General features: G+C 44.2%; 1 protein-coding gene across 1 annotated transcript in view; it reads left to right on the top strand.

Moving 5' to 3' along the window:
- Positions 1 to 3,503: 3,503 nt before the first annotated feature.
- The window catches only part of T265_03654 (hypothetical protein), a gene marked incomplete at both ends in the record, with an annotated part of 22,067 nt that continues 17,442 nt past the window's right edge, over positions 3,504 to 8,128 (top strand). The window contains one exon of the mRNA XM_009168196.1: positions 3,504 to 3,525. The remainder of the gene's footprint in view (positions 3,526 to 8,128) is intronic.

Here is an 8,128-nt window from a genome sequence, read left to right as displayed (position 1 = left end):
ACTATACCCACCACCTCCCCACCATTTTCAGCTGTAATAACCACGTACTCGTCGTACAGTGGTTGTAGCTGCCGCAATTTCGTCCACCGATGATTTGGGCGGGGGGGAGGTAACTGCGCATTGCAGGCGGGAGATGGTGCATAAATCCAGCACTGTCAGTGGGCTGTCAAGTGTGGGGGTGGTGGTGGTGGTGGTGGAAAAGGAGCTATGAATTGAAGGCAATAGCTTGGATGCACGAACGCCATTGAGGGCGCGACTGGGCCATGTCTGACAATGTCTCTAGCCATTGATGTGGCCCGTCTCGGGGTCCCCATCCAGGAAGACGGCAGCAACCAGCGCAGCTGAGTTTGCTGGTACTGGCTTTCATACCTCACTGCCAAGTCATTGTTTGACCACCTCTGGCTCTCTTCCACCCTTCACGTGGTTGTGCGCAAAGAGCCCTTTGAGGAAGTCGGTCGACTGGCATACGCAGCACGTGACCAAGCTAGCGCAATCTTTGCTGTTATGAAAGGATGGTATCACATCCGTTAACAACTGTCAAGTATACGCTGTCTATCCGGTCCGTCAATCGTTTGACGAGGACGGCTACACGAAGAAAATGGCCGTTGGCTTCTCTGAAGAGTGGCATGCTTTGAGGGGTTTTTCAAGCTAATCTGGTCTTTCAATACTCCCGTACAACTGGGGTCTCATATGTAAGATTTTCACGACCGGTGGCCACCTACAGCAGGAGCGAAAAAACCACCTTTTCTCAAAGTTCTCCATATTCTTCGACCGATGGTAGGAATGCCCTAATATGCTATCTCTTCTCTAGAGTCACTGTATTGTTGTCCACGTACGATTGAGCTCATAGGCCTGTTTCATGGCCCACACGGTACCGTACCGGGAATTAGACAGCGCTATTGGATTAATTTAGCGACATCTTTAAAACTTTCCTTTGACAGCTGTCCTTTGCCCAGCCGTAGCTAGAACTTTCAAGATGATACTTGAAATGAAAGAATCAGTTGTATAGGTAGGTAGACTCTTCTCTCGGCTAGTTGTATATCACAGGGGTCTTTCGGATCTAAGTGAGCGCTGCGTTTATCGCATCTGAGGAACAAGAACATGCCTGCAAGAAACAGCCATTCTCTGAGTTGCCCCTTGACTCGTTGACCCACGATAGCGCAGAAAGTCCAGCACATCGTAAAATTTGTCCAAATCGGAACACCAACAGAATTTTCACGTACAAACTAAACTGTGCCAAGATTTGCATTGCTTTTTTCGTTGCAAAATTACCAAGATTTCAAATAACTGATGGAAGATAAATTTGTGTTTTGTCACGGTTTTGCCCAAATAGAACAGAATAAATGAAACATGTTGGGACACGGATGCCCTACATTCTTTGGCTACTGTCTGAGATAAGCCCCAGCCACGATTCAGTTTGACAGCATTTGGTGGGATAATCTTCGATCATCCATTTGAGGTTACTGGAGTTTCCGCTTGTATCAAGACACAATTCCCTGTGGAATGTTGGAGCGCAGTTCACAGATGCTTCATTCTTCTTGGATTAGGATATTCAGCGTTATTTGAAAAAAATGAAACACAGACTTTCCAAGAATGGTTTGGTTACTGCCCAAGACCACTCCCTCCAAATACAACCTACTTTTGTGGATGGGTCAGGAAAAAGTTTTCCGACATCCACCACCAACAAGTTAACGGTAGAACTTTCCCTGACTGAGATTTGTCATCTAAAGATCTAACCCGCAAATAGCAGATCACCTTACCTGGCCATGTGTAAGAGCGGGCATCAGGGAAAGATCAGGTCTACGTGCTGATTCCGAAACAGGGGGGACGTAAGCTGGTCATTTTTCCGATGGCATATGAGGAAGTAATAATGCTCATCGTGATTCATGGAATTTATTGAACTTTGGAGTGGACCCCATTCCGCGAATTCGATGAAGAGCCATCATGGAGAAGGGACTTGATCTTTTTACTAGTATGAATTGTATGATTTTTAGTAAAATATCTGATCTGTGTGAGAAGAGTACAAAAGAATAAACATGATAGCCACAATTCGATGAAGTTTGTTCACCCAACAACGAATAATTACGAACTTATGTGGTTATAATTGATTTATCCGGGTATGTCACAGGTTGGAATGATCAGTTTCCTGCTACAGTACTCTTTTCAAAGAATGCCCCCCACCTAGAGTGTCGGGTATGGTTCTGACGAGCGAACATTTATCACTAGCCACAATATAGTGTCCATTGCTCCGGAAGAAAGAGTATCCATCAAATGGGGCTGGAACAGCTTTCATCCCATGGTCACTCCCTCTTCGGGAGGCCAGCAGACCTATACACTGAACACGAGGCAGTTCTACAAAGCTCGAGGGGTTTTGAACATCCCTCCGGAAGAAAGAGTATCCATCAAATGGGCTGGAACAGCTTTCATCTCATGGTCACTCCCTCTTCGGAGGGCCAGCAGACCTATACACTGAACATGAGGCAATTCTACAAAGCTTCAAGGGGTTTTGAACATCGATTATGGCGATAAAGTTGACAACGAGTCAGCAGAATACACTCATTTGCAAGAGACTCACCTGAAACCCAGCTGAATTCCTCACTTGTGATGACCCTAGGCAACTGACTGTGCTGCACCAGGCCGCCTCATGTTTCAGTCGCTACGATATTCGAGATGACAGAATCTTGGACACTGCGCCTACCTGATGAGCCCCAAAAAGGGCGAAACCGGCCGTTAACAACGAGTCATTCGGTAGTGACAGCGAGGAGGTATCAAGTAACAGATGGAAATCACGAAGGGGATGGACGATACTCTCTGACCGTTGGCGTCCAAGAGAATCCCTAACGGTATGGTAAACTAGTACTGAGCTGGTTAATCAAAACTATAGTTGGCGGCGTAGAATTCGCTGTTTTTTTTTAAAAAAAAGAGAATGTAGCTTCACGAAATTTGATGACAGCCACAAGTCTATCGACGAAATTGGAGTTAAAAAATATCCGTGATTTTTCTGGGCAAGGCACTGAGACACTTACTCGTAGTCAGTTTGATGCTAAATTATTGTCGAATCGCAAACAGGAAAGGTCATTGAGTTGGTTCTCTGATACGAAACCAAGATATACCGAAGTACTGTTTTATCCTTTTCTGATGATCGTCAATGGCGCGTTTTTTGCGTGCTCTCAAATCGTTCTCGGGCAACACAGTGCTCACGTGATGTGTAGTAATTGGTCTACAAAGTTCCTGATTGCAACAGCAAACTTTTTTGGGACCGACAGGTAAATGTGGGTGTCATCGGTCTTCAAACAGTGCCAAAGTTGACATCGATACGTCCATGTGAACAGTTTCAAAACTGCGGTCACTTTGTGCATTCTGTTAGTCCGGCCAGACACTCAGGTAAACTGGCTTTTTTTCAAAGTATCATTTTTTGTGGTAATAAGTACAAAAAAAATCGATATTTGGTCGATGTTTCCGATACATCAGCAACTCACAATACATATTTATTCTCCTTTCAGTATGGATAGTAGAAGACCAAAAGTAAGTTTGTCCACTCGTACCTTTATCGTTTTCCATAATTCATGCTGTGAAACTACATAAAACGTTTGCTTGCTATTGAGTAGCATAGATTTTCTGGAATAGTTTGATGAATTCAAAAACCGTTCCAACTAGTTTTGGCTGCCAGTTACGCGTGATCTCCTTTAACAAGCTTGATTGTATCTGACGTTTTGTGGGTCTGTCTGTCGCAGAATAGGTAATTCGGACACTATACCATGTACATTTCCGGAGTTTCTTTGGCAGTGACAAGACAGCTTAATCTGTGCAACCTATAAGCTGTTTCTGACAAACGCTTGTGGCTAGGGTGTGTTTACTGGTTTCTCGGTTACTGCTGCAGACAACAGCAGCAGCGTGTAACTTCGAATCGGAAGAACAGGAAAAAAAGTTGCTTTTTGCATGATAGCAGCTGAACATACCAGCACTCAGACACTTATAGAAGATGGAAAGTGCGATGATGCGCCTTTTGGCAGAAAGTGTCTTTGGAAGAAACGAACGAACGAACCACTATGCCGGCTCAGCAGTGAAACAGCTCCGAAACAAGTTGTCTTCACTGAGGTGATCGCAACAGTTTTGCTACATCGCAAAAACTGATTAGAAGCTCTTCCGAAAGAGAAGTCATCACACAGAAGCAACTTAAAGTTAGAGAACTCATGACGACCGTAGCTAACTCATGATCCTCAAGAAGGGCAAAACCTGTCGTGGGCCATCGAAAGAAATTCAGCCAGCTTTTGAACAGTGACTTGTGTCTAAAACATAAAAGTTCATCTCTTTCCAAGGTCATCTTTCGAGGTAACTGTGGTTTAAAGTTACCAATTAGCTACCAGTACTGTGGCCAATATATGACGCAGCGCAGATTTGTTTCACGTGATCTTGCTTTTTTGGATCACTGATGACTAATTAGACGAACGTTGCTTAATCCTAACCAGACAAGTCCAAACTACTGATCAAATGATTCTGATTCGTCAAAAAATACTGACGAACAGCAACTCAACTTACTCACTCGACGTTCCATTCTATGACAAGTAGTTACTTTATAAACCTATCGTTTCCTTAAGTCTGCTATAACTTTCTCTCTTTTCAAAAGGCATTTCAAAGCAAGTTCTAATTTTCATAAAGGAAACTACTCACAAGGTTGCTGTAAACGCTTCGACAACCCAAGACCGGTTCCACCCTTCTTAGGGCTCATCAGGTAGGCGCAGTCCCCGGGGGTTTTGTCAATCTTATGTTCTACTTGAACCCAAATTGGACTGTTTTCGAGAAATACACTCATTTGCAAATCAATTTGGTCTTCACGAGAGACTCAACTTAATCTCTCGTTTATGATATTCTACAACTGAATGTGCTGCACACAGGCCGCCTCATGTTTCTAGTTGGAGCGATATTCTGGATATCGCAGCATATTTTCATAAACGAAACCACTCACACGGTAGCTGAAAACTTTTCAACAGCCCAATACCGGTTTCGCCCTTCTTGGTGCTCATCGGGTGGGCGCAGTCCCCAAGTTTTCGTCAACCTTATGTTCGTTCAGCCGAATTATATCCTAAACGAGAGATTCAGTTGAGTATCCCATAAAAATCCGGTTGATATGCAAATGAGTGTATTTGCCGAAATCTGTCCGATTTGGGTTCAAGCAGATTATAAGGTTGACGGAAACTCGGGGACTGCGCCTACCCGATGAGCCCCGAGAAGGGCGAAACCGTTTGCGTTTGTCGAAGGGGTTTTGGAAAACTTGTGAATAGTTTCCTTTATGAAAATCTACTACGATGTCTCGAATATCGTGCAAGCTGAAACATGAGGCGGCTTGGTGCAGCATATTCGTTGTAGAATAGAGAGATTCAGTTGAGTCTCACGTGAAAACCGGATTGATTTGCAAATGAGTGTATTTCTCAAGTTCTAATTTCTTTTACGAGAAACTCGCACTGGGTTACTGAAGGCACATCTTGCAAATGCATAGAGCTTGCTCTAAATTGACGTTATTCACAGAGTCCTTTTGCGTCTATCCGACAGGTGATGGTGTGCAGTTCTCAAAATGAGGAATCATCAACAGAAGTAGCCTAGGCCTGAAGTTCACTTAATCTCTCCCAAGCTGCCCCCGACCAAGCTATCGTAAAATCTACAAGCTCACACAGACCAACAAAATCTACTAGTGACACTCAAGGTGAGCTATCAGTTAAACGGGAAGATCAAGGGACTAAACTCACCCGACCAAAAATGAGTAGAACTTCCCCCAGCTATTGACCTTAAGATTTAGGCTAATACACAACCAACAAAACCTTCTGACTGAATTTCAGCTCTCATCTAGTTTGTTTGTCTTCAAGGGTCTTACGGATTAGTTCTCCGTCAGCCTTAAAACCTGGCCAACATGGTGGTTTGCTCACTTGACCTGGTGAAGCGCTTGTATCGAAAGCGGAACGGTAAGCCAGTTGAAAGCAACCGATTGGTCATCAAGCCCTCCCGAAAGAAAGAAATCTTCAAAAGCGTATTTTGATTGGACAGTGCCGAGTGATAGCGGTAAAATATAGTCCGCGAAATCGAGTTTTCTCGCTCCCTCCCTAGATGTGATTTTGGCAACAGAATTCACGATCTCTCAGACTGCATTTCACGATGATATCGGAGTAGACAGGGAGGACATTCTTGACTAGTTTTACGAGAACTTATGGACCGTTCGTTGTATACTCTTACACGGCCAGAAACAGAGTACGGAGTAGGGACTATATTCACGAGCCACAAGTCACTTTGAAGAACAGACCGAACTAACGAGTCCTTTGTGACTGAAAAAACCACAATTTCCGCTGCATTGCTGAGACCCTCAGCATGATGTAAATTTGTCATCGGTGCACCCTCGTCCGCATGAAATATTGTATGATGCGTTGAAATTCGCGTTCCTTGAGCCAAGACTGAGGTTGCCCCTTAATTGAAACCAGTAGCTGTGTTAGTGTAAACCCAAGACTGATAGAACCACTTGAATTTTACGTTTTACTAAAGATGTATTGATCGATTGGTTCCAGCTGTTTGGGAAGGTCCCCCATTTGTGGTTGAACAGAAGGCTAATAGGCACCACTATCCTTAAATAACGCTTCTGGACATTCACTCAGCATGTCAGCTAGACTGTGTCAATACTCCAGAGTCTGAGGGAAAACTTTATTCGATACTCGTGGATTATCATCGGTTTTCGAAACTCCGTGTACCGACTGGTCTTATTCGAATCGTTGTCACATCCGGTGTCTGTACGGTTCTACATTGGGAACACAAAACTGCTTGTGGTTGAATATATTCATCTCACGGGCAAGCATGAACATCGTTCACTGTCTACAGTAACTCCAAAAGCGAGTGTCTTGACAAGCCAGCTGTCTAACCACTTTGCTTATAAACTATCATGTCATTTTGTACACGTACAACGACTGTGATAGTGCAGGGTAGCCAAGGGTAGCCGCCATATGATCACTGATTCCGAATCACAAGCTTGGTCAGCTGATTCTAGCAGGTTTGGTGACCAGTCGGAAGAACTTAACACCAATTTTGTCAAGTCCAAGGGGGGGAATCCGTCTTCCATTCAACCAGCTAAAATAGCACCTCAGTCTAACATCTAAAACTGAATTATTCGAGCGGAATGGTCGCGTTGAATTGCACAACACTTCAACGACTGCGATTCCGAAAAGTTACCGGGAAATGCGATGCCCAAGATGCATCCTGGGTGGAAGATAAACATGCCACAGAAGGACCCATCCCCAGATAGTTCACAGAAGAAAGGCCTTCACAAGACAGAGCAACCAAACGGTTCCAGTTCTCAGTCAATTCATCGCTCGGGGGTTGTTTAAAATTTTTGGTTGTCCGATGAGATCAAACACAAATACCTCGGTTGTCTAAACTATCCACAGCGATGCAAAGCAGTATGGAGGCATGAACAAAGCAACCTCCTCAAACAAAGGATATGTTTCGGGGGGGGGGGGGTTTGGTNACAACTTCGAATTCCCACTGATTAGTGAGCTCCCAGGAGATTACTATATTAGGCAACCATTATTATTGAATATATGGTCCAGATACCGATCGATAAACATACTTGGTGGGGAAATAGAGCTGCAACTTTCCTACTGGTGGCCGGACGCTTCATCGTTCCAGCAACTTGGAGCTTTTCTTGCGATCCACACTTGATTATCCCTAATACATTTTCTCAGTGTAATCACAATGAACCTGCTGCATCGAGTAGGCGTCCCATATCAGCTGTTTTCATATTCATTCCTTTGTGGTGTGTGGCGATGAGTACACCCGATGAGTTGTCCGAAGTGAGTGTTGCGTAACAGACACTTGTTCGGATGTCAAAGGTCAGATTACAAGATCAACACCTGAACAATGCACAACCATCTCAAGCAGTGCAATTTAGAAGCCAGTGACAACTGTTCATCAGCAGCAGTACTGAACTATTGATGAAGGTAGGTTAAGCGTCAGGGGATACTGCGTCTCTTCCCTTCGGAGAGATTACTGTTTTACTTTCTGTCTGGTGACTGACAATGCGTACACCAATATGAGAATGTATCTGATACAAGTTTCGCAACATGCGTGAAATATCGTGAATTAGAGTCAACAG

The sequence above is a fragment of the Opisthorchis viverrini genome (assembly GCF_000715545.1).
Source record: "Opisthorchis viverrini unplaced genomic scaffold opera_v5_53, whole genome shotgun sequence".
Classification (NCBI taxonomy): domain Eukaryota; kingdom Metazoa; phylum Platyhelminthes; class Trematoda; order Opisthorchiida; family Opisthorchiidae; genus Opisthorchis; species Opisthorchis viverrini.
This window is presented reverse-complemented; position numbering and strand designations above follow the sequence as displayed.